Source organism: Propithecus coquereli, unplaced genomic scaffold, assembly GCF_000956105.1.
Source record: "Propithecus coquereli isolate 6110/MARCELLA unplaced genomic scaffold, Pcoq_1.0 Scaffold12, whole genome shotgun sequence".
NCBI lineage: Eukaryota > Metazoa > Chordata > Mammalia > Primates > Indriidae > Propithecus > Propithecus coquereli.
The window spans coordinates 12,462,163-12,489,439 of record NW_012136080.1 but is presented as its reverse complement, the minus strand read 5'-3'; the positions used below and the strand labels follow the sequence as shown (position 1 = coordinate 12,489,439).

General features: G+C 38.4%; 1 protein-coding gene across 1 annotated transcript in view; it reads right to left on the bottom strand.

Moving 5' to 3' along the window:
• The window catches only part of PPP2R3A (protein phosphatase 2, regulatory subunit B'', alpha), a 162,169-nt gene extending 149,694 nt beyond the window's left edge, over window positions 1-12,475 (bottom strand). The window contains exon 1 of the mRNA XM_012663597.1: window positions 12,317-12,475. The gene's annotated coding sequence lies outside the window, so the exon portion shown is untranslated. The remainder of the gene's footprint in view (window positions 1-12,316) is intronic.
• Between the last annotated feature and the right edge of the window lie 14,802 nt (window positions 12,476-27,277).

Genomic DNA, 27,277 nt, shown 5'->3' with positions numbered 1-27,277 from the left:
TTATCCCTGCAATAATATGTATACTCCACAAAGGCAAGAATCTTGTTTACCTTTTCACCACTGTATCCCAAAACCAGAACAGTGCCTGGCATATATGAAGCACTCAGTGAAGGAAGGGAAGAAAGAAAGGAGGGAGGCAATTTGCTAATATACCACCACTTCCGTTGGCCAAAACCTAGACTAAGAAAAAGGTCACTTTTTGTAACTAGTTTAAGGAAGGGCTGACTGACTCCATCTAAGATAAAGTGGCCCTCCTGGCCATTTCTGAGACTGCTCAGTTTTTCATTTGGCATTTTATCAGATGAAAAGGTTTAGCATATGCTTTGAACTTCCTGCCTCCCATCCCAAATGCCCTAGTACTGAGAGGCAAAGTACAGTTACCCAGGCCTTGGTCTGGTTAAGAAAAGTGACATATCCATACTATAACTGGGTACTATTAAGAGCTTCTGCTGGTAGCACTGTTATACAGTACACCTATACCTGGGAGTACACCTCCCTCCTTATGAATGCCCCCAAATCTAAGCTGAAATACTCTTGCTGTGCACTTGTCTTTAAATGTGTTTTATTCCTTAAAATCAATTTCAATGACAGGCAAATATAAATCTTCATTGATATTGTCTCTCCATTTTTCTTTCAGCTCTTCCTTTCATAATACTCTAACTCCTTCCCTCCTTTGGTGTCTCTCTTCATTTCATTTGTAGCCAAGAAACCCTCATCATATGTAACGGGTAATTACCATGTTTTCTTTTGTTTTGTTTTGAGACAGCGTGGGGTCTTGCTTTGTTGCCTGGGCTAGAGTGCAGTGGCGTCATCACAGCTCACTGCAACTTCAAACTCCTGGGCTCAAGCCATCCTCCTATCTGAGCCTCCTGAGTAGCTGGGACTACAGGCACGTGCCACCATGCCTGGATAATTTTTCTATTTTTTGTAGAGATGAGGTCTCACTATGTTGCTCAGGCTGGTCTCGAACTCCTGGCTTCAAGCGATCTTCCTGTCTCAGCCACCCAAAGTGCTAGGATTACAGGTGTGAGCTATGGTGTCTGGCCTTTTTTTTTTTTTATTGCTCTCTATAATCTTTTGGTCTTTCTAATCTTTGATTGTAATGATGGCAGCATGAGTAATACACGTGCCCATTTTTAAGACCAAAGCAACAACATGGATTGAAAAGGGGAACTTATTACCCTTCTAAAAATGAGCAGCAAAGCTGCACTCTTCAGTTAAAGGCACCCAACATATGACACATCCTGCTCTCACATTTGGAAAATGGTGTATGTCTTTTCCAGGCTGACCATTCTGGATCCAGGTCCAATCTAACATCAATCAGTAACATTTCAGTCATCAGGCCTACAATGCAGATCAATGTTTCCCAACCTTTTTTGACTAATAAATCTTTTAAAAAGTAATATTGCAAACTTCTTCAGGAATTTTTAAAATCATTTAAAAATTTTCTGTATGACATATGATTAAGCAATTTTAGGTAAAACTATTTTATCTTAGATCAGCATATTAAAGATTGTGGCTGGCTGCAGTGACTTATACCTGTAATCCCAGTGCTTTGGGAGGCCTAGGTGGGAGGATCACTTGAGCCTAGGAGTTGGAGACCAGCCTGGGCAATGTAGTAATGTAGCAAGACCCCCATCTCTAAAAAGAAAAAAAAAAATAGCCAGGCACACAGTGGCACATTCCTGTAGTCCCAGCTACTTAGGAGGCTGAGGCAGGAGGATTGCTTGATTCCAGAAGTTTGAGGCTACAGTGACCTAGGATTGCACCACTGTACTTCAGCCTGGGCAAAGGAGCAAAACCCACTCTCTATAAAAACAAAAACAACAACAACAAAAAAGGGATTACATTTTGAAGTTTGTGTAATGCAATCTTTAATAATGTTGATAATATATAAGGACAAATTTTGTCTTCTACTCACAGTAGATGAATTGTTTTATAATGTAAAGAAAATCATAAGTTGTCAAATAAAATTGTCAAAAAATGGATTTACTGCCAAATGTATTAAATAAGATGGACTTAGCACCAAATGTATGCTGAAATGTAGACTGAAATTTAATTTGTATTATGGCATCCAAAATAAACAAACTGGTTTTATAACCTGATACTTGGAATTCTTCCCTTTTCAGCTTATAAAGCTGCTTATTTTGGTAATTTGGGGGTTTAGTTTTTAAATGTCAAGGTAGTAGAAATGGTTCCATGCTTTTCTTTTGAGAGAATTTCTTTTTAATACATTGTAGATCTTTATTACCAATAAATGAAAAGCCAAATTGGACAGAATCACCCTGTATTTTTTCTTTTTTTCACTTTCAAATGTTTAAATCTTTCTTTTTTAGAATTTTAAGTACCTAAATAGAATATAATCAATTATAATCAATATCCAGCCATCAACAACACTACTCACATAGTAAGTTGAAATGAATTCTTTTTAGAGAAAACCACTTCCTAATTATTTAATACCACGTGGAGTCTTTCAATTGACAATCCATTCTAGAAATGAAAGCATCTTAATTTGATTAGGCCTCTGCTATCTTGCATGAGATTCAGCAGGATATATTTACACCTTATTATTTGTATTCAGTGAACCAATCTGAAATTATTTTCTCTAGAGCAGGCTTAAGAATAGGAAACAGAAAATGCCAATTACATGCATATGTAACTTTAAACATAAGGCATGCCTGGCTGATTATATCTTTATAATGATTAAAAACCACTTATTTTGAAATAATTTTAGGTTTCCAGAAAAGTTGCAAAGATAGGATAGAGATACATGACTCCTAGCTTTCTTTAATCATATAGTTTTTTTTAAATATTAGAGACATCTTGATGTTTTATAAGAATTCTGATCAGATCAATGAAAGTTATGTATTCCATAAAGAACATCTTGAAATAATTGAGCAAAATTATTGTTTTTTATGTTCTTCATTTATAATATTTTGGCATGTGCTACATACATGTTCTATCTTTAACCAACAGTCCTTTATGAGTACAAATTAAACCATACTTACAACTAAGAATTAAAAACAGTGTAATGGTTAAAAACCACCAAAACAGACAATAAACAATCAATGACTGGAGGTCATGACCACATTCAACCATCTTCTAACAATTCTATATTTGCATCACATCACTCAAACTATTGCCTTTAAATGGAAAAAAACATTTAAATAATTATTGGCACAGAAACTATTACTCTTTTTTTTCCTTTTAGAGACAGGATCTTGCTCTGTTGCTCAGACTGGAGTGCAGTGGCAGGATCATGGTTCACTGCAACCTAGAACTCATGGGCTCAAGCAATTCTCCCACCTCAGCCTCCCAAGTAGCTAGCATTACAGGAACGGGCCACAGTGACCACTAGTTTTTCTTATTTTTGTGTAGAGATGGGGTCTTGCCATGTTGCCCAGGCTGGTCTTGAACTCCTGGCCTCAAGCAAATTTCCCACCGTTAGGAGTCAGGAAGATGATGAGAAACTAGCAGAAAGACTGAGAAAGAACCTCCAGTAAGGTGAGAGGAAATCCAGAGAATGCAGTGAAGCTAAGTGAAGGAAGTATTTCAAAGAAAGAGGAATAATCAACTGTGTAAAATGCTGCTAAAAGGTCAAGAAAAAGGAACACTGAGAACTGATTCACTGGAGTTTGCAATGTGAAGGTCAGTGGTAAGGCTGGCAAGAGTGCTTCAGTGGGGGAAGAGGCCTGGTGAGTGTGCTCTCAAGACAGACTGATGGAAAAGGAATTGGAGTCAGTGATTTAGATAACTGGTGATTTGCAGGGGAATGCAGGCTCAAGAAAGAGCTTGGTCTTTTATCACAAGGCATTGTATCTCCAATATCTCCAACAGTGCCTGGCACATAGGGGTAAATCGATAAATATTTGTTGACTGAACTAAGTGAGGTTACTAGCCATTGAATCAGTCTTAGTTCTAGAAGTTTAAAAGCCGATACAGAGAAATGTAATGATTCTTAGTCCAGTAAGAAGAGACTGACTTTTACTTCCCTACTTTGCCTGAAAACTCTTTAGGGCCCTTACACACCTAGAATAGATATCCCTAAGTTTCAGAGGAATAGCAACAGAATTTGACAAACACATGCCCTATATTAAAATATATTTTCAACTCTGGATAGGTACAATCTTTTCCAACTACCTCTTGCATCTGGGGCTCTATGACTTTTTACCCAGGGGTACAACATAGATCCCAGTCCTCTAATCATGTCATGGTTCACTATGCATTAGGATGGAAGACTTTCAGTGGTCCCTGAAGGACATCAATCTACAGGGCCTTGAACAAATAAAAGCTATATGTAGCAAACCAATAATGACCACAAATATTTATTTTTTGCTTTACACTTTTCAAAGTGATAACACATATATCCTCTCGTTTAATCTTAAAACAACTTTGTGAGGCAAGTATTTTTATCATTTTCATTTCACCAATGAGAAAACTCAGGGTCTGAGACTTGCATAAATTCACATAGCTCTTTCAACAAATGGTGCTGGGATAACTGGATATTCACATGCAAAAGAATGAAGTTGGATTCTTACCTCACATACAAAAATTAACTCAAAATGGATCAAAGACTTAAATGTAAGCACTAAAACTATAAACTCTTAGAATAAAATATAGGGGTAAACTGACATGACCTTGGATTTGGTAATGGATTCTTAGACATGATGCCAAAAGCATAAGCATCAAAAGAAAAAACAAATAAACTAGACTTCACCCAGATTAAAAACTTTTGTGCAAAGAACATTATCAAGAAAGTGAAAAGACAGCCCACAATAAGGGAGAAAATATTTGCAAACCATATATTTGATCAATGTCTAGTATCCAGAATATATAAAGAACTCTTACAACTCAACAAAAGACAAACGACCAAGTTAAAAAATGGGCAAAGGACTTGAATAGACCTTTCTCTAAAGAAGATACACAAATGGCCAACACACATATGAAAAGATGCTCAACATCATCAGTCATTAGGGAAGTGCAAATCAAAACCACAATAAGGTACCACTTCACACCCACTAGGATGGCTATAACCAAAAAATCAGAAAATAGCCAAGTGTTGGCAAGGATGTGGAGAAACTAGAATTCTGAAATGTTGCCAGTAGAAATGTAAAATGGTAGGCAGCTTCTGTGGAAAACAGTGTGGCAGTTCCTTAAAAACTTAAACATAGAATTACCATATGATCCAGCAATTTCACTCCTAGGTATATACTCAAAAGAATTAAAAACAGGTGTTTAAGCAAAAACTTGTAAACAAATGCTCTTAGCAGCACTATTTATAAGAGTCAAAATGTGTAAACAATCCAAATGTTCATTAATTGATGAATGAATAAGCAAAATCTGATATATCCATACAGTGGAATATTATTCAGCCAAAGAAAGAAATGAAGCACTGATACATGTTACAACCGAAGTGAACCCCGTAAAAATTATGCACGAAAGAAGCTAGACACAAAAAGTCATATATTATATGATTCCATTTATATGAAACGTTCAGAACAGGCAAATCCATAGAGACAGAAAGGAAACTGGTGGTTGCCAGGGATAGAGGGAATGGGGAATGACTGCTTAATGGGTACAAGGTTTCCTTTTGGGGTGACGGAAATGTTCTAGAATTAGGTAGTGGTGATGGTTGTACACTGTGAACAAACATATTGAAAGTTACTGAATTGTACACTTCAAAATGGTTACTTTTACCTCAGTTTAAAAAAATACCGCAAAGCTCACACTTGACAAATCCAGGCCTTGTGCCCAAGAACTGACTCCAAGTTCTCAGCCCACTCAGCCATCGTGTCTCCTTCATAGTCCAAAGAACCTCTGGACCACCTTGGCAATGGGCTTTTCTCTCCATCTACTGCCATTCAGGTATAGTACCTAACCATATTTGTGATGGTGATTTCCCACAGCTGCCCAAACACATACAAGTTTCTAAACAAAATATTTTCTCATAATGGGCTCCCAGTACAAACCATCTTGGACCAAGGTGTGCTATTGATGTCAGGAAGTCATCCATTTTTTTCTTTTCTTATTTTGTCTTTTAGATCATGCAGTGAGAACAAAGTCATCCTTTATAGAGAAGTTAACCATCATCTACCTAATTAATAAACCAATGACAGCTATGAAGGCTAGTCCCTCATAAGATGATACTCCTGTTTGCAAAAGATTATAGCAATGCGGTTTATGTCTTCAACTAATAAATACCATTCTTCACTAATAATCCTTGGCATTTTCCACCCCCTATACTTTCTGTTCTGCTGGTAGACCACAACTCTTAGAAACATGAAGCGCAAAACCTCCTCTGCCAGGTTAAGGTTGCTGCCAATGAGGCAGAAACAGATAAAGATAGACTGGTTATGGCCACTTGCATGACAACCCATCCCAGACAGTCACTCTAACTCCAGGTCTTCAGGGTAACAGCCTTCACATAACCTTTTGGAAACCAAAGTTTGCTTAGTGCTTTCTTCTCTCAGAGTTCAATGAGGACCTACATTTCCAATTTATATCCATACCCCCCCTTTTTTTTTTTTTGAGACAGAGTCTTACTCTGTTGCCCGGGCTAGAGTGCCGTGGCGTCATCCTCGCTCACAGCAACCTCAAACTCCTGGGCTCAAGCGATCCTCCTGCCTCAGCCTCCCGAGTAGCTGGGACTACAGGCATGCGCCACCATGCCCGGCTAATTTTTTCTGTATATTTTTAGTTGTCCAATTAATTTTCTTTCTATTTTTAGTAGAGAGGGGGTCTCGCTCTTTCTCAGGCTGGCTTCGAACTCCTGAGCTCAAACAATCCGCCCGCCTCGGCCTCCCAGAGAGCTAGGATTACAGGCGTGAGCCACCGCGCCCAGCCACTATATCCATACCCTTAGTCACCATCAATGATAAAGATTTCAAAGTATGAGGAATTTTACATGCATGCACCTGGAAAACCAATCTATAATATAAAGATAATTGGAAAAAATACAGCTGCAAAAACTACTCCTGGGAATCTGACAGTTAGATACACATTCCCTAACATAGCCAAGTATTCCATTTTCAACATACCAACAATATAGTCTTTGTTCATCAGTTTAATGAAAGGATGATGTCAGGGTCACTGGAGCCCAGATCACTGCTGGCCTTTAGGAGCTCTATGGCTTTGCAGATAAGAAAGAGATTTAGGGCCTAATCACCAACATCTAAGTCAGCCCCTTCAGAAGTCTCAAGAGTCCTGGCAAAAATATCTCAGTAAAAAGTACAAAGTCTCCAAAACAAATACAAGGAAGACCTCTCTAAGATGGGAGAGAGAGGTAATCAGGAATCATTGACCTACCTTCCTGAAAAGTCAGAAGAAGAGTTTGAGTAACCAACGGACTGAGCACCTACCATGTAGTCATGTAAGACACTTGTCCCTCCTTTATCACTCCCTTTTGTGGTCAAACTTCTCAAAAGATTTTGCCAATATCCACCCTTTCCATTTTCTTACTTCTTACCTACTTCAATCTGGTTTCTGCCTCTTCCAATCTAAAATGGTTCTTCCTGAGGTTAAATACTCCATCTTGCCAAATTCAACAGATCATTTTCAGTCCACATTTTTACGCAATTAACTCCTTTTTCAATCACTCTCTTCCTTTGCTTTTTATGACACATCTTAAACTAGAATTAGATTCTAAAGTAAGCATCAAAGGCAAAAAATCAAGTATAGCTTAAATTACTCTTGAAGATCCTTTAAATGGCCCATTAAGTACAGCATACCTGTACACATGCAAAATAAAACCGGGCTCTCTCTCATCTAATTAATTTTTTTTTTTTTAGTTTTATTTTTTACTTTTCACCAACTCAAACCAGATCTCTCATGTAATTAAAAACATGGTAGAGTGAACTCGGTTAGGTCTGCATACCTTAACTTCAAGCAAGGTGCCATTCCACTGTACCTCTCTGGCCACTTCTCATCCTCTTCCTGGGCTACCCTTCTCTACCAAACTTTGAAATGTTGGGCCTGAGCCCTCTTTTCTTAATTTTTAGACCCCAGCCTTAGTATTTTTTAATCATTCAGTGATTCCGATGTGCAACCACGATGAGAACTCCATTCTATACTCTCCTCCTAGACCAAGGGTAACACATTCAAAAGCCTACAGCGTCAGAGAAGTAAATGAGCAAAGTGGGCCAGGCCTAAGTTTTAGGGAGTGGTGGGCTCTGTAGTGAACTAGAAAGCACCTGGGATCAACCGTGACTTAGCTTTAATTATTGCTGCCATATGGGAAAGCCAACTCAGTAGTGCTACATCTTCTCATTTTGTAAGAGAAGCCCCAAATCTGGATTTTCATGGGAAATCTTCAGATTTTAAAATATTGGCAACTAATTCAAAATTAAATAACAATAAAACCACTGTATGGGCAAAACAAAACACATCTGTGGGCCAGGTTCAGCTGAAGGCTACTGGTTTGCAACCTCTGACCTAGATAATTTCATCCACACCCTTCAATGTACCCTTAAAATTTGTGCCCCCAGTTCAGACTCTTTCCTCCAGGCTCTGGATTTGAATTGTCAAATGCTTACGTGACTTCTCCACTTGAAAGTCTCAGCAGTCCCAATATAACTGTGGTTTAAACTCGCCTCAAAACTATTTATACTTACAGTGTTCTCTAATTCAGGTAACAACTCCACCATTCACCTTGTTGGGCAAGCTAGAACCCTGGGAGTCATCCTAGGAACTTACTTCTCCCTCTCAACCCTTGTACCACATTAACCACCAAATCCTATCAATTATGCCTCCTAAATATTATCTCATGTATACATCTCTCCATCTCCTCTGCTACCGTGCTGGTCTCAGCTACCATCTTTTCTCTCTTAGTTATCCACAGTAACCTTAATTGGAGTCAGTTGCCTCCCACATTCACTCTTGTCTCCTTCCAAACAATTCTCTCCAGTATGACCAGAATGATCTTTTAGAATCACCAATATTTACAAATATATAAATACACACACACACTACATATATAAATATAAGTGTGTGTGTGTGTCTGTGTGTGTGTGTATTTGACCCAATAATTTCACTTCTAGGAATTTATCCTACAAATACATTCAAACACATGTGAACTGGCATATTCATAGTACTGTTTATGGTAAATTATTGGAAACAATCTAAATGTCCATCAGTAGGAGACTAGTTAAAAAATCTATGGTAAATCCATACAGTGAAACATTATACAGTCATTCAAAAGAATAAGGCAACTATTTATTGTAACGGAAAGATTCCCAAGACATTGCTAAGAGAACAGAGTGTACAGTATACTACCATTTGTGTAACTAGCAGGAGGAAAGAATATGTATTTACTTGAATAAGCTCAAAAAATCTACAATGATACACAAAATTCCTATCAGTGGTTATCCTTTTGGAAGGCACAGAGAAAATGGTGTCTGGGGGAGGGAGTGGAATCCACCAAAGACATTCTGATTTAATGGGCCTGGAGGCCAAGGCACCGGTATTGTTCCAAGTTCCTCCAGTGATTACTATGAGCAGGCTGGATTGAGAACCACTGTTAGTGGCTAGCCTCTGCCTACTTTTCCAGCTTAATTTTGTATCATCATATTCCCTGTTCCTGCCACCCTGGCTTCTGAGTTCCCAGAAATGGTCCTGTTCCTTTCTGCCTCAGGGCCCTCACACCTGTTCCTTCTTCCTGGAATATTATCCCCTAAGATTCACCTAGTAACTCCTGTTTATCCTTCTTAGTCTACCTCAAAGGTCACTTTGCCAAGGAAACTTTCCCCAGTTTCCAAACTAGATGAAAACCTCTATTTCATGTACTCAGAGCAGCCTGCACTTCTCCTCCCAGAATTTAACACAATTGTAATGAGATAATTGTATGATTATACATGTATACATCTGTCACCCTCTTTAAAGTCCAAGTGTGCAGATTTGCTTTTAGTTCTGTATTCCAGACCTAACCTAACATCTAGCTGACAAAGTCGGGCTTCACATATTTGTTAAATAAATGACTGCTCCTGCCCTCAAGCTTAGTATAATAAATACATAAGCAAATGAGGACAATGCTGTTTCATTTGTGTTAAGGCAGCAGTCCATTTACAAGAGTGGTTCTCAACTAGGGGTAATTTTGGTTCTCCTAGGGGACATCTGGCAATGTCTGAAAGCATTTTTGATTTTCACAACTGTGTGTGGCATATTACTGGTATCTAGTAAGTAGAGGTCAGAAACACCGCTAAATATCCTGTACTATACAGGATAGTCCTCTATAACAAAGAATTACCTGGTCTAAAACGTCAATAGTACCTTAGATGAGAAACCCTGATTTAGAGAATGACTAAAGGTAGTCAATTATACTCCCAAGGCTGGTGATTTTTTAAAAATGTTTTCTTTTTGGCAGACAGGGGGGATGTGAAGAGAAGCTTCAGAGAGGAAGTAAAGCTTCAGCTCCATGTTGTGTTGAAAAGGGACAGAAGCCATATCAGTGGGTACTATGTCTGTCAGAGGTAATGAGGAGTCTCTGAAGAGTTTAAAGGCAAAGTTATGGTTTGAACAGGTGTCCCCTTTCAAGTACCTCATACTTCAAAATTACTCATCTCCTTTATTCCATTCTTGCTGAAACAAAACTTCCATTCTGTCAGAGTAGCTCAAGTACGGGTGGGTAACCTGTGACCTTGGGGCCACATATGGCCTTCTGGATCCTCGAGTGTGGCTTTTTGACTGAATCCAAATTTTACAGAATAAATCCTTTAAATAAAGGCCTTATTAAGGCCAAATTAATTCAGCTCCTTCACTCTCCAGAATGTTAAGCTGCATTTTAAAATATGCAAATACTTATGAGTACAAATAAATCTTTCACTGCTTAATGTTCACGTTGTTAGTGGATAAAGCTATTTTTTAACTCAACAGCCAGGTTGGCCCTGGTAAAGATTTCGCCAAAGCTTTCTATTTTTTAAAACCTTTTTACCTGTTCCCTTGCTCTATTTCTAGCTCCTAGACTGCAGAAAAGATCCAAGTTTTTTTCCACAAGTAACTCATGCTATAAGTTCTTGTGCCAGAGATGACAGAAGAGCCTTTTGGATGCAATAAATGTGAATAAATTGTGTAAATTAGGAATGGTTTATAGATTTTTTAAAAGGCTTTCAGAAAAGTCATGGATACTATTAAAGGAAACAGATAATTTTTAACGGTATCACCCAGGAAAAAAACCTGTTTTACTACAACACAAGCCTGAGCTTACTCAACTGGACGTCCATCTTCTGACCTAGTATGGCAATCCTTAAGGTCTCAGTGCTGGGTGCTCCGTTTACAAGAAACTGAGGCCCGAGACTAAAGAAGAACAAAGAAAAATGCCTGGCACCAAAGGTGTGGGGGATGTTTTGTACACAAATGAAGATTTGAGGAGGAGCACTTCCTCAGATTTGGAAGGCATTACAAATCACTCTTTTTCTGCTTACGTGTTAATAATTTATTTTGCGTTCTCAGAACATTTCCTAACAAGAAAATACCTAACAATTTACAAACAGCAATCTGTCTTCCCCTACATTTGCTGACCACTAAGACTGGATAAAATTTCCTTAAGCTTTACCAGAGTGGGAGGATTGGGAATAATGTGAGCACAACAGAGTTCGGATGCAACATCAACTCCAAGCTCGGCCAGCTGGTTTCCATCGAGAGGTCCCCCAGGAGAACGCCGCTCCGAGGCGGCGGCCGGCTCGGCGCGGGAGTGAGACCCAGTGAGGCATTCCGAGCGCGGCCGCGGAGCAGGGCCCGGGTCGCCCAGCCTCCATTCACCTTTGTTTCAGGTACCCCTGCTCCCAGCCGGGCCGGGGATCCCGCCCGTAGCCCAGAGCTGGTGGTGACACATCCTTCTTTGGCCAAGTCGGGCCGAGGCTGGGCAGGGGGCGGGGAAGGAAAATGAAGCCTCAGCGCCTAACGACGTGACTCTCAGTTCTTCCAAAACGTTGGCATTTGTTTCTCTGCCAAGCTTTCCCGTTAACAAGTTCCCGAGGACCGTAAGGGCGAACTGGCCTACGAGCCCCGAAAAGTGGGAGGGCCCAGGCCGCCCCCCGCCTTGCCTCCACCGCGGGCGCCTCGGGGCAGGCGTTTTCCACACCTCCCGGGCCACCGTGCCCCGAGACCGAGCTGGGAGTGCAGAGGCGGCCGCACCGCCTCGAATCCCGACTTCCACAGCCCTGTCCGCTCCGCGCGGCCCCTCCGGCCAGGCCGGTCCCCGCCCCCAGGCCTCGGCCCCGCCTGCCCCGGCCTCCGCGCGCCGCCCCCCGGCCTCGCCACCCTCTCAGGCCGGGCCGCGGGAGCAGAGGGCTCCGGGCCTCCCGGCGGGTGTCCCCGCGCCTACCTCGGCGCCCGCGGCTCCTCCTCCGGCTGCTGCCTCGGCTCGCGCGCGGCACTCGCCTCCAGAGCTCCCTGCGGCGCGGGCTCTGGGGCTACGAATGCGGCTAGTGAGGAGCGGAGGCCTGAGCGTGCCCCGCCCAGCCGCCCGCGGCCCCCTCCTCCTCCTCCTCTCCCCACCCTCCGCGGCGGGCTCGGCGCCCCGCCCCGGCCGCCCCGGCCCCGCCCCAGGCTCCGCCCCGCCCCCGCCCCGCTGGCCAATGCAGGAAGGGGGCCGCCAGGGGCGCCGCGATAGCCGCTGCAGCGGCCGCTGGTGCAGTGCCCCGTAGGCGACCCCGCGGGACGCGATTCGTAATGGTTACTACTATTTGACGGATGCGAGTCTTTTGGTCGGATTTATTAGTTATTGTCATCGTCATTGTTGTTATCTTTGTTGTTTATTGTTATCGTCATTAGTTATTTTGCCCTTCTCGCCGCTGACACTCTCCGGGCACTCCGATGCTCTCAGCGGCCTGCACCAGCGTCGCATTTCGCTGAGTTCAAAAAGTTGTGTGAATTTTGAAAGAACAAATTTACTTTTAGCTGTAACAAAATATAACACAAATACAGAAAGGCATATAAAAACTAATGCAGAGTTGAATGGATTATTCTGAGACACACCCTTATAACTGCTCCCCCAATTTAACGTCATGTAAAATGATCTTAAAACAAAACCTCATCAATAGCTATGAGGGCCCCCCAAAATCGTCCTACTTCCAACTGCCACAAGAACTTAAAGGCCGCTGGCCCATAAACGTGCTCTCTCCAAAAGTACATTTGTAAAATGAAATTTCCCCAGAATTAGGAACCCCCAATTAAGAGTTATTTGTAAAATTCTTAATTAAAAAGATAAATCTAAAAATATAAGCATATATATAACAATAAATAAGTCAATCGATTGGAAGATTGAATAGCATGAGGAAGAAGCATCTAGGAGTATATAAAGACTTAAAAATAGGCAAGGATTACGGCTGTGAGGCTATGTCCTGGGCACCTGGGCTATCCTCACTGTGTCACCAGCACCTAGCATAGCACCAGGCACATACTAGGTACTATATGTGTGTGTGTATGAACATATGTATATGTGTATGTACATACATTAATACACAGACATATATGTATGTGTGTGTATATACATATATATATATATATATATATATATATATATATATGGCACAAGGAGAGAAAAAAATATGTAAAATTACCCCAAACAGGCTTTACCTACTGGACAATTTCACCCAAGGTCAATCCTTCTGATAGCTAAAATGATGTGCTCAGTGAGATGCCTTAATGCCTTGGAAAGCAAGAGACCATTATACTTTCAACTTTATACTGCTTTTCCATTTTAAACGCCCTTTCACAGGCATATGACATCTTATTAAAGACAGAGCGATCCTGTAAAAAAGGTGGGGCAGAACAGGACTTTGCAAAGGTCACAGTGCAATGCATACTGAGAAGAAGGTGAAGTACACAATGAACCATAAAATGATTTCAATACTGCTGACCCTGCCAACCAGCATTCCTGGTTTGTCTTAAGAGTTTTATTGCCAGAGTTTTTACATTATGACTCCTTTGACTCTTTTGCCGTACATTTATACACATTATAACTTGAATGTATAAAAGACACAACATTTGACTGGAAATTTGATTCAATACAATGAGGTTAGCCTCTCCATCATGAGCACCTTGGTGGACGGGGGCTCAAGACTCGCTAATTCACTGCAATTTATAGAGCACCCAGGCTCTGTGGCAGGAAGTAGGAATACAAAGCACATAAAATAAATAAGATACAATCTTTGCTCTTAAGAGGCTTATGGTCAAGTAAAGGGGAAAGGTTTGGAAGTAAATCAGTGTTTTTTATGGTGGTAGGGGAATAGTCATAAGCACAATTAATTCCACTAGGGCTAAGAAGAGAATAGGGTAAGTCTTGTCAGAGAACATCTGCATATTTTTCATTATAAAAAAATCAAACATTGCAAACATAAGAATAACATAATGAGCTACTATGAGCCCATTACTCAGCTTCAACAATTACCGCCTCATGGTCAATTTGTTCCAGCTGTACCCTCACCTTTTCTTTCCCTCCCTGGATTATTTTGGAGCAAATCACATGCAGAATATTATTTCACTCATAAATATTTAACTATGCATCTCTAAATGATAAAGTCTATTTTAAGAAACAACCACAAAATCATTAAAATTGTTTAATTATTTCTTAATATCTAGACAGTGTTTAAATTTTCCTGATTTTCTCATATATGATTAACGTAGTTTATTTCTTCAAGTCAGGATCCAAACAAGGTCCTCATATTGTATTTGGTTAAAATCTCTTAAACCTTTTTATTTCCTTGTACTTTATATGTTGAAGAAATATATGGTTTGTCCTATGGAGTTTCTCACATTCTGCGTTTTGTTGATTGCATCCCTGTGTTGTTTTTTAACATGTGCATCTACTCCTCTATTTTTTCACAAACTAATAGTTAGAACTAGAGATTTGGTCAGATTTAGGAAAATACAACCCATACTGTAAAGAAAAATCAGCCAATCAAAAAAAAAAAAGAACCAGAACTTGCACAGATATTAGAATCAGCAGCCAAGAACATTAAAATTACTATAATTATATTCTGAATGTTAAAAAAGTTAAATAGATATAAAAAAGAAAAAAGCCTAACTAGTATTTTTATAGATGAAGACTATAATGTCTGAGGTAAAAATAGTTTGGATCGGATTAATGGCAAATTAGACATTGCCAAAGAAATGATTAGTGAACTTGAAGTCACATCAATAGAAATTATCCAAAATGAAACATACAGGAAAAAAAATTAAAAATCAGAAAGAGTATCAGTGAGTTGTGGAACAACTACAAGTGGCCTAATATATATGTAAATAAAATCTCCAAAGGAGCGGGTGGGGACAAAGAATATTTGAAGAAATAATAGCCAAAAGTTTCCAAAATTTATGAAAATAATATACTCTTCGATCTACGAAGTTCAGCAGACTTCCAGTTTCCAGTCCTGCAGATGACAGAATTAAACCCAACCACATCAATAATCATATTAAATGTGGGACTCCTGGTTCCAAAATGGCAATGTAGAAGTAAGCTGGCCTCACTAACCATCCTCCCACCCCCCAGAAAACCAGAACCAAATATACAGCACTGAGATTATCACTAGCAATATCCCAGAAATAAAATATGTGGATGAGACAGTTCCAGGACCATAGAGAACCAAAAAAAACTCCAAGCAAGGCCAGGCGTGGTGGCTCAAGCCTGTAATCCTAGCCCTCTGGGAGGCCGAGGCGGGCGGATTATTTGAGCTCAGGAGTTCAAGACCGGCCTGAGCAAGAGCGAGACCCCGTCTCTACTAAAAATGGAAAGAAATTAATTGGACAACTAAAAACTATATAGAAAAAATTAACCGGGCATGGTGGCATATGCCTATAGTCCCAGCTACTCGAGAGGCTGAGGCAGGAGGATCGCTTGAGCCCAGGAGTCTGAGGTTGCTGTGAGCTAGGCTGACGCCATGGCACTCTAGCCCAGGCAAAAGAGTGAGACTCTGTCTCAAAAAAAAAAAAAAAAAAACTCCAAGCAGACAATAAGAAAATTGGACTTCCACATTAATGGTGCCCTTCCCCCCATTCTGCCTGGCACCAAGCCCGCAGAAAATTTCCATTCAACTCATGGTTTCTACACTGGAAAAAGTGAGATTGAAGCGGACGAGCAGCTTCTCCACCATCTTGGGCTCCCTGGCAGGAATCTGTCCCTGCCTTAATCCACAGGAAACACTGTGAGTACCTGAAGGAAGAAATATTCCTTCGGACAGGCAGAGACAAATGGGGAGGCAGGACTATCCCCAGCCCTGGAAACTCTGCTCTGTAACTCAGCCAAATGAGATGCCAAATCGGAGTGGCTGTTCAGCAGCACCATGCTGTAGCAGGTACATTCCATAGGTTGCCTGGGCATGAACCCCAGCCAGGCTTCTCACACTGTTGGGATATACCCTTTGGGACCTCCCATTTACTAGGGCCAAGGAGAACCTGGGATTAAGACATCACCTAGAGCTAAAAAGGAGGCAGTGACCTAGCAACAAGGAATCTCTAAGCAAATATATTCAATAAAAGCCAAAACAAGCCAGACAGAGAAGACTAGAATAAATAACTAATCTTTCAATGCAAAGACATAGACATACATCCACAAGAAACATCAGCAAACAGGGAACCATGACCTCCTCAAACAAACAAAGCAAGGAACCAGTGACTGACTCTAATGAGACAGCAATATGTGAGCTCTCTGACCAAGAATTTGAAATAGCAGTTTTAAGGAAACTCAGTGATCTACAAGATGACATAGGAAAAGCAATTCAGAAATTTATCAGAGAAATTTAACAGAGATTAAAATTAAAAAAATAAAACAAATTTTAGAACCAAGAAATACATTGCCGAACTGGATAATCCATTAGAGGCTCTCAAGAACAGAATGGATCAAGCAGAGGAAAGAATCAGTAATCTCAAAGGCAGGCTATTTGAAAATACACAGGCAGAGGTGATAAAAGTAAAAAGAATGGTAGGGAACAAAGACTGCCTGCAAGATACAGAACATTACCTCAAAAGATCAAATTTAAGAGTTATTGGTGTTTAACAGGGAGTTGAATAAGAGCAAGGAGTAGAAAACTTATTCAAAGAAATAATAACAGAAAACTTTCCAAAACTTGAGAAAGATATAAATATCCAGATACAGGAAGGTCAGAGAATACCAAACAGATTTCACCCAAAGAAGACTACCCCAAGGCATATAAGTAAACTCTCAAAACTAAAGGACAAAGAGAAGCTCCTAAAAGCAGCAAGAGAAAAGAAATAAATAACAGATAAAGGAGCTCCAATTTGTCAGGCAGCACACTTCTCAAGGGAACCATACATGCCATGAGGGAGTAAAATGACATTTTCAAAGAGTTAAAAGAAAAAAAAAATCTGCCATCCAAGAATACTGTACCCAAAACAAAGTTATCCTTTAATTATGAAAGAGAGATAAAGTCTTTCCTAGACAAACAAAAGCTGAGAGAATTCACCACCACCAGACATGTCTTGCAAGAAATGATAAAAGGAGTTCTTCAATCTGAAAGAAAAAACAGTAACATATATGAACAAAACATTTGAAGGTATTATATAAAACCCACTGGTGAAATTAAATACACAGACAAACCCAGAATACTGAAATACATAGCTGTGGTGTGTAAGCCACTCACAACTCTAGTATAAAGCCCAAAAGATAAATTTATCAAAACTAGTAATATCTACAGCAACCTGCTAAGAGATGGGTAATATAAAATTGTGTAAATTGAGACAAGCAAAAGTCAAAAGGTGGGGGTGGAGTTAAAGTGTAGAATTTTTTTTTGTTTTGGTTTGGGTCTGTTCTTTTGTTTGTTATCTAAGATGAGCTGTCATCTCTTTAAAATAGTTTGTCATATCTATAAGATTTTTTTGTAAGCTTCATGGTAGCTGCAACGCAAAAAACCAACAATAGATTCACTAAAAAATAAAAAGCAACAGATTAAAATGTACTGCCAAAGAATATCACTTAACCACAAAGGAAGACAATAAGAAAGGAAGAAAGGAAAAGAGGAGTTACAAAACAACCAGAAAACAACCAACAAAATGGCAGTAGTAAGTCCTTACTTATCGATAATAGTGCTGAATGTAACTGGACTCAATTCTCCAATTAAAAGGCAAAGAGTGGCTGAATGAATAAAGACACAAGATCCAGTTATATGCTGTCTACAAGAACCCACTTCACTTATAAAGACAAACATAAACTGAAAGTGGAAGGGTGAAAAAAGATATTCCATGTAATTGGAAACAAAAAAAGAGCAGGAATAGCTATACTTAATTAAATAAAATAGGCTACTAATCAAAGACCATAAAAAGAGACAGAGAAGATCACTATGTAATGATAAAGGGGTCAATTTGTTACCAAGCAATGGGCTTGCTGCCTGATGCTCATAGAAGCCAATATTATGACACTGGCTTTTTATTTACCTAGGGTGCAATTCAAATGCACACTTCTTATGATGAGATCAAAGACATTTTAAGGTATAAGTGAATATTTATAAGGTACTCACCCTGAAAGACATCTTGAACCAGAAGCAAAAGAGAAAGTAGCACCTGGGAGCTTGAAGTACTTTGGCAGAAAAGCAGGTACCTCACAGCCAAACCTCCAGAAAAAACTAGTCTAGGTGGGCCCACACCCTGCCAAGGAGCTACAGTGCCTCTGGTAGGATTTAGTCCCATTGGGGTTTCCAAAATTGTTACTGAGCATGGGCTCACTTCCTGATGCACGTAGAAGCCAAGATTGGCTTTTAAGAAAAGAAAAAGCTTTATTGCAAATCAACTGGCAAAGAGACTAGAGACAACACTCAAATCTCTCTCTCTGGCCAGGCGCCGTGGCTCACGCTTATAATCCCAGCACTCTGGGAGGCCTAGGCGGGAGGATCACTTGAGCTCAGGAGTTTTGTTTTTTTTGTTTTTTTTTTTTTTATTTCAGCATATTATGGGGGTACAGATGTTTTGGTTATGTATGTTGCCCTTGCCCCCCCCCCAAGTCCGAGTTTCAAATATGTCCATCCTTCGGGTGAGCTCAGGAGTTTGACAGCAGCTCTGAGCAAAAACAAGACCCTGTCTCTACTAAAAATAGAAAAATTAGCCAGGAATGGTGGCATGCACCTGTAATCCCAGCTACTCTGGAGGCTGAGGCAGGAGAATCGCTTGAGCCCAGGAGTTCAAGGTTGCTGTGAGCTAGGCTGACGCCATGGCACTCTAGCCCAGGTGACAGAGTGAGACTTTGTCTCACAAGAAAAAAGAAAATCTTTCTCTCCAAGTTAGGGTCTGGGGGCAGGTTTTATAGGCAGAGAGTAACCATGGGAGAGAGGAAAATGCAATGAGGCATGATCTGATTGGGCCATGCAAAGAGGTGCTGTTGAGTCATTGGCTTATAAGTCTGTAGGGCAGCAAAACAGGGCATTCCTTGCTTCTTAATTTGGTCCCTGTTCCTTCATCTGAGTACTTAAGTTTCACCTGTAGTTGACTTTTTCATTCCAGCCCACTCTGGGGTCATGAATTGGGCATGATGGGTTCATCTGGGCATGCTCAGGTTACGTGACCTGCAACCTGAGGGGATCTGTTGTAGCTGAAAAACAACTCATTGCTTAGTTACATTTTGTTACTGACAAAGCTGAACCATGCTAAAGTATTAAACTGGTTCTGCAGTTATGATCAACAAAAGGATATAACAATTATAAACATTTATGCACCCAACATCAGAGCCCTGAAGTATATAGAGCAAATAATAATAGATCTAAAGGGAGAGATAGACTGTAATACCATAACAGTAGAGAACTTTAACACCTCACTCTCAGTAATAGACATATCGTCTAGCCAGAAAATCGACAAAGAAACATCCAAGTTGAACTACACACTAGACCTAATATGCGTAACTGACATTTACAGAACATTGCACCCAACTGCTACAGAATACATATCTTTTTTCATCAGCACATAGAATACATTCTCCAGAACAGACCATCTCTTAGCCCACAAAATAAGTCTGAAAAAATCCAAAAAAATAAAAATCATACCAGATATCTTTTCTGACCACAATAGAATAAAACTAGAAATCAATAGCAAGAGGAACCTCGGAAACTACACAAACACACAGAATTAACAACATGCTCCTGAACTACCAAGGGGTCAATGAAGAAATTAAGAAAGAAATTAAAACATTTCTTGGAACAAATGAAAATGGAAGTATAATATACCAAAACCTGTGGGATACCGCAAAAGCAGTACTAAGAGGGAAGTTTATAGCAATAAATGCCTACATCAAAAAAAGTTGGAAAACTTCAAATAAACAACCTTATTATGCACCTCAAAAAACTAGAAAATCAAGAATAAACCAAACCCAAAATTAGAGAGAAATAATAAAAATTAGGAAAGAAATAATAAAAATCAGAGAAGAAATAAATGAAATTGAGACTAAAAAAACAATGCAGAAGATCAACAAAATGAAAAGTTGGTTTTTTGGAAAAGCAAACAAAATCAACAAACCTTAAGCTAGACTAAGAATAAAAGGAAGAAGACCTAAATAAATAAAATCAGAAATGAAGGAGACATAACAACTGAGACTACAGAAATACTAAGAATCATTAAAGATTATTATGAACAACTATACACCAACAAATTGAAAAACCTAGAAGAAATGAATAAATTCCGGGACACAACAACCTACCAAGATTGAACCATGAAGAAAAAGAAAACTTCAACAAACCAATAATGAGTAGTGAGATCAAAGTTGTAATACAAAGTCTCCCATCAATTAAAAGCCCATGACTGGATGGATTCCCTGCCGAATCCTACCAAACATTTAAAGAAGAGTTAATACCAATTATATTCAAACTCTTCAAAAAAAATTGAAGAGGAGGCAATACTTTCAGACTCATTCTACGAGGCCAGGTTTACCTTGATACTAAAACCAGATCAAGACACAACAAAAAAAGAAAACTACAGGTCAATATCCCTGATCAACATAGAAGCAAAAATCCTCAACAAAATACTACCAAACTGAATTCAACATCATATTAAAAATATTGCTCACCATGATCAAGTGGAATTCATCCCAGGGATGCAAGGATGGGTCAACATATGAAAATAAATAAATATAATATATCACATTAACAGAATGAAGGACGAAACCATATGATTATTTCAATAGATGCCCTGAAAGCACTTGATAAAATCCAACATTCTTTATGATGAATACCCTCATCAAACTGGGTATAGAAGGAACAGACCTCAAATAATAATGGTCAAATATGACAAATTCACAGCTATTAATAACATAGTACTGAACTGGGAAAAACTGAAGGCCTATTCTTTACAATCTGGAATAACACAAGGGTGCCCACTTTCACCACTTTTATTCAATGTAGTACTAGAAGTCCTGGCTAGAGCAATTGGGCAAGAGAAAGAAATAAATGGCATCCAAATTGGAAAGGAAGGAGTCAAATTAGCCTTGTTTGCAGATGATATGATCTTATATAGAAAAACCTAAAGACTCCACCAAAAAACTATTACAACTGATAAATGAATTCAGTAAAGTTGCAAGATATAAAATCAACATATACCTTTTGGAAAGTGACTCGCAATCATCGGTTCTGCAGCTTGAATTCATTAACGATTCCAAATAACTTTTTGGGGAAGGAAGAGGAGCTGCACTTCACTATTGGGCATTGGCAAATAATACTTAATTTTGCATTCTTTAATTAGCTAAGAGTTGGTAAACTGACTTCTTTTTTTTGAACAGGGAGGGTTTGAATCTTTGGCCCATGATTGGAAAAATTAGGGGCATAGTTTGACACCTTTTTTAAAACTGGCCTTTAAAGAGAAAAGTCTGCTACTCTCATATTAAAGACTTTGGATTCATATGGGAGTTGGTTACAAATTCAAATTTTCATGTCACCCCATGACAGCTGACACATGACTCACTTGGCCTTCTGCCCAATTCCAGAAGGGACTGGATATTGGCAGCCTTGTTAAGAAAATGTGGTCAGAGTGCCTGTGAAGTTGAAACTAGTCGTGACACTAAGATTGCTTAGCTTTTTTTCCCCATTCACAAATACCCATTCACAAGTACAGTTGATTTTCCAAGTAATTAAATGACTAGTACAAAATATGCAGAAACATAAGCTAGATATCATTAACACATTAACTTCCATGTAAGTTGTATTTAACTCACACTAGTTTTGAGCCTGGGGCCTCATGAAGCATATGTAACTCACACGTCTCTTTACTTTGGGAGCCACGTGAACTATTTTTCAAGTTGCATATACCTCACACACAGAAAACAATAAAAAAATAACAAATTCTTCATTAAATTAGAAAGGATCATTTTGTTTTCAAAGTTTTTATTCTATATTCATAATAAAACACTGTGGCCCTAAGGAAAAAAATTTTTTTTCTAGTGTGGCAGTCAATGTGTTAAAGAGAGATGTGTTGGTTTTGATTTCATCTAATGTAAATATTGTAATGTGCCTATCAAAACCCATCTAAACTATTATATTAAACTAATGTTTTTATGAGTTAAAAATAAAGATGACTGTACATGTAAAAAAATAAAATCAACATACAGAAATAGCATATAAATACACCAACAGTGAACAATCTGAAAAAGAAATCAATGGCCGGGCATGGTGGCTTACTCCTGAAATCCTAGCACTCTGGGAGGCTGAGATGGGAGGATTGCTTGAGGTCAGAAGTTTGAGACAGTCTGAGCAAGAGCAAGACCCCGTCTCTACTAAAAACAGAAAAAATTAGCTGGGCAACTAAGAATAGAAACAAAAAATTAGCTGGGCATGGTGGCACATGCCTGTAGTCCCAGCTACTTGGGAGGCTGAGGCAGGAGGATCCCTTGAGCCCAGGAGTTTGAGGTTACTGTGAGCTAGGCTGATGCCACAGCATTCTGGCCTGGGCAACAGAGTCAGACCCTGTCTTAAAAAAAAAAAAAAAAAAAAAAAAGAAAGAAAAGAAAAGAAAAGAAGGAAATCAAGAGAGCAATCCCATTCATAATAGCTAGAAAATATAAAATACCTAGGAATCAATTAAACTAAAGAAGTGAAAGATCTATACAATGACAACTGTAAAACACTTATGAAAGAAATTGAAGAGGACACAAAAAAATGGAAAGATATTCTATACTTACTATAGTTGAGGGACCTCTGCTGGTAGGAGTCCTGGTGCCCAAGGTGTAAGCCAAAACTCACTTTTGCCACCTCCTTTGTGGCTAGAGGAGGGTACATGACCTAGGTTCAATGAGATGCACCTCATTAAGACTCTAAGAAGAGCACAATGTGAAGAAACAGGACATCCACAACAGAATAAAGTCATTAGATGCATGTGCAAGAGAATCCTGGAAATGTTTCCTTGCAGGAGGAATGGATTTTCTCTCCTTCTTTCTCTCTTTCTCTCCCTTCCTCCCTCCCACCCTTCCTTTCTTCCTTCCTTTTTGGTAACAGCTTTATTGAGGCATAATTCGTATACCATATAATTCACCTCTTTCCAATGTAAAATGCTATGGTTCTTGCTATATTCAGAGTTGTGTAGCTATCATCAAATCAATTTTAGAATATTTCCATCATACCCAAAGGACGCCACACTCATTAAGCTACTCTTCATTTCCACCCATCCTCCCTCCCAGCTGTAGGCAACCACTAAACTACTTTCTGTATTGATACATATTCTGGACATGTCATATAAATGGAGTCATACAGTATGTGCCTTCTGTGTCTAGCTTCTTTTGTTCATGTAGCATAATGTTTTCAATCTTCATCTATGTGTACTGATCCATGTATCAGTACTTTATTTATTTATTGCTAAATAAATGCGTGGCTATTACTACAGTTTGTTTATCCACCACCTGCTAATGGACATTTAGGTTGCTTCCAGTTTTTGGCTATTACAAATAAGGCTGCTATGAACATTCAGGTCAATTCTTTGTATGTGGATATGCTTTTATTTCTCTTGGGTATATATGTAATGGTGGAATTGCCAGGTCATATGGTAACTCTATGTTTAAAGTGCTTTGCTTGAAGGTTAAGGAGGTGCTTTTTAAATGAGAGCCTGGATTGGGAGAAGTTGATCCTTTCATCATTTCATCATTTGAATTTTTTAATGTATGAGGTAGGCTTTTATACACAGAAAGAAAAAAAACACAAACTCTTAAAGCCACTTTTTCTTAATTAATGTCAAATTTATTAAAGTTATCTCATTTGAAATCTAGTTTTTACTAGGCTTTTAAACTTAACTTTAAATCTTATAATTTTGTTTATAAATACAATATTCTGTTATAACCTAAAATTACCTTATAAATATGATAGATTAAATTCCCTAACCATTTATTTATTAACTTGATGCAATTCTTAGATATTTGAAACCACAATTATAAATGCAATGTACCTGATTCTCTAAAGTACTTCAAGCACTCAACGAGCAAGCTTACAAATCTAATAAACCAATATTCCTAAGCACTTGAACTGTATTTACAAACCTAATAACTTAAAAGCTGTAGATTTAATACCTCATATTCTCTGAAAAATTAAAATGCAATTTACAAACATAATCAATTCAACTTTTACACATCTCAAATTTAAATCCTCAATCTATCATCAGTGAAGTTCTTTTAAACATTTCAAATTAAAATCACAAGTCTAAATTCAACATTTCAAATACTCTGTAAAACAAAATACACCTAAATTCCCAAGATGATTAAAAAAGAACTTATTCTTGAACTTAACACAAAAAGTGTTCACTCTTGGGTTTGAATCACTTCTTCACTCTTATTTGGACCCTGCATATGTTTGGTTTATAGAAAAATTCAGCTAAAGTAGGAAATCATAAATAATACTTCATACATAGTTTAAAATTTCAAGTTAAATGTTTAGAGCATATAAATATTTAGTTTAGAACATATAAATATACATTCATTTGCCATACCTTTCTTTAAGTATGAATTGGTTAATCAGAGTTCCAAGACTTCATTGCATAAACCACTCTCATGGTGTATCCTGTAAAATTTCCAGTTTGTATTATGTTAAAATGGAGCAAAAATTTTAAGCCACTGCAAAGCAATGTAAATGTAAATTGATTTTGGATTTTTACATTTCCTTGCAATTTTTCATAGCTGACTCATCCACTTTTATTTTAAAAATTTTTTTAGCAAGTTGCCATTAGGAAGTCTTTATTCCAATTTTATTGAAATTGTTTCTATTGAAAATTTATTCCAATTTTCATAGAAATGACACAATAACTTTCCCTTTCCACATTCATATTTCATGGGCTTATGTCATATTTAATTAAATTAGGTAATTATAATAACAAATACAACTAACATCTGAAGGTTTGAGAATACCTGATTCTTGGTATGTGTTGTGCTCAACTGATGGCAGCAGAAAATGCCAGTATATTAGAGAGGAATCTACTAGCTGTGTGTACTCAATTGTAAATGTTCTGAGTACAAGTTGGTATGTTTTACATAAGGAATGGAGAATGTCAGCTAATTTAGTAATTGAGCTAAGTAGACATTGGTTTAAAAAGCTTCTATTATTTTTCTGTTTTTAAAAATTGAATCACAAGTTACATACAATAAAATCTCTCCTTTGAATGTATAGTCCTATGAGTTTTGACAAAGGCTTGAAATCATGTAATGACCACTACCATGATCAAGATATAGAATATTTCTATCACCCTCCAAAATTCCTTTGTGCTACTCCTTTGTAATCAATCCCTCTACCCCCACCCCACCCCTGGTTCCTAGAAATCACTTATCTCTTCATAATTATCTGGAGATTCATCAATTCTTGTGTGTATCAACAGTTTGTTCCTTTTCATTGCTGAATAGTATTTCATAGTATGGATGTACAACAGCTGATTTGACTATTCACCTGTTGAAGGACATCTAAGTTATTTCCAGTTGAGGCTATTGTGAAAAATCTGCTAGGAACACTCATGTACAGGTTTTTGTGTGAACATGAGTTTTCATTCTCTGTGTAGTGCTAGCTCATTGTGGTTTAAATTTGCATTTCCCTAATGGCTAATGAAGTTGAACATCTTTTCATGTGCTTATTTACCATATGTATATCCTTTTTGGTGAAATGCCTGTTCATGTCTTTATTCATTTTCCCATTGGACTGTTTGTTTTTTCACTATTGAATTTGAAAGTTCTTTATATATTCTACATGCCAGTATTTTGTGGGATATGTGGCTTGCCAATATTTTCTACCAGTTTATAGTAAATTGTCTTTTTATTCTCATGATAGTTTTATCACAGAGCAAAAGTTTCAAATTTTGACAAGTTCCAATTTATTAATTTTTCCTTTTATAATCATGATTTTGGTGTTAAGACTAAGAACTATTTGTTCAGTCCTAGATCCCAAAGGCTTTCTACTATATTTTTTCTAAAATTTTTATGGTTTTACATTTTATATCACATCTACTATTCATTTTGGTTAGTTTTTGCATAAGATATGAGTTTTAGGTCATGGTCCATTTCTTTGTAGATATTCAATTTCTGTTTGTTGAAATGATTGTCCTTCCCCTACTGACCAGCTTTTGAATGTTTGCCAAAAATAATTTGGGCATCCCAAGCGCAATGAGCAGATCGAGTGCCCAGGTCACGGTTTCTCCAATGAAAAGAACTAGGGCTCCTTGGAGAAATGGCTGATGCTTGGACTGAGGCAGAAAATAGACAAGTTGATCCTGGAGCATATAGTAGTATCAGAAAGTAAGGAGTGATAACAACAACAAAATCCACAATGATGGGGGTCTGTCAAGGGAGCACAGGAGCTGAAAGAACTCCTGATGGCCAAAGTTGGAGCAATTTGAACAACAAAATAAAGTAGTATTGGATTGTAGCTCAAAGTATAAAATAAATACCCATGAGTTCATACGGAGATAAAAAGATTGAATAATAAATATACTGGGGAGAATAGACAAATTTTCCATGCAGAAGAATTCCAAATAATCTATGCAGATACTTCTCCCTCAAGGAGGGGAACATAACGCCCCACTCTTTAGGTATGGCCTGCCCATAGTAACCTACTTCCACAGAGAATACTCTGGAGAGGGCGGAAAAGTAACTTTACAGGAGAGAAACGTTAGGAACACTATCTCTGCCAGTGATCAAAGTCAACTTCAACAGTTATAAATCACATTAATAGTATGTACTCTTGATATGATGCGATGAAAATGACACTTTACTTCTGTGATCTTCCTCCCAATAATCCATCGCTCCAGTTTTATTATGAGAAAAACACCAAATTCCCATAGTGGGGCATCCTATGAAATATATGACCAGTATTCCTCAAAGCTTTCAAGGTCACAGAAAACAAGG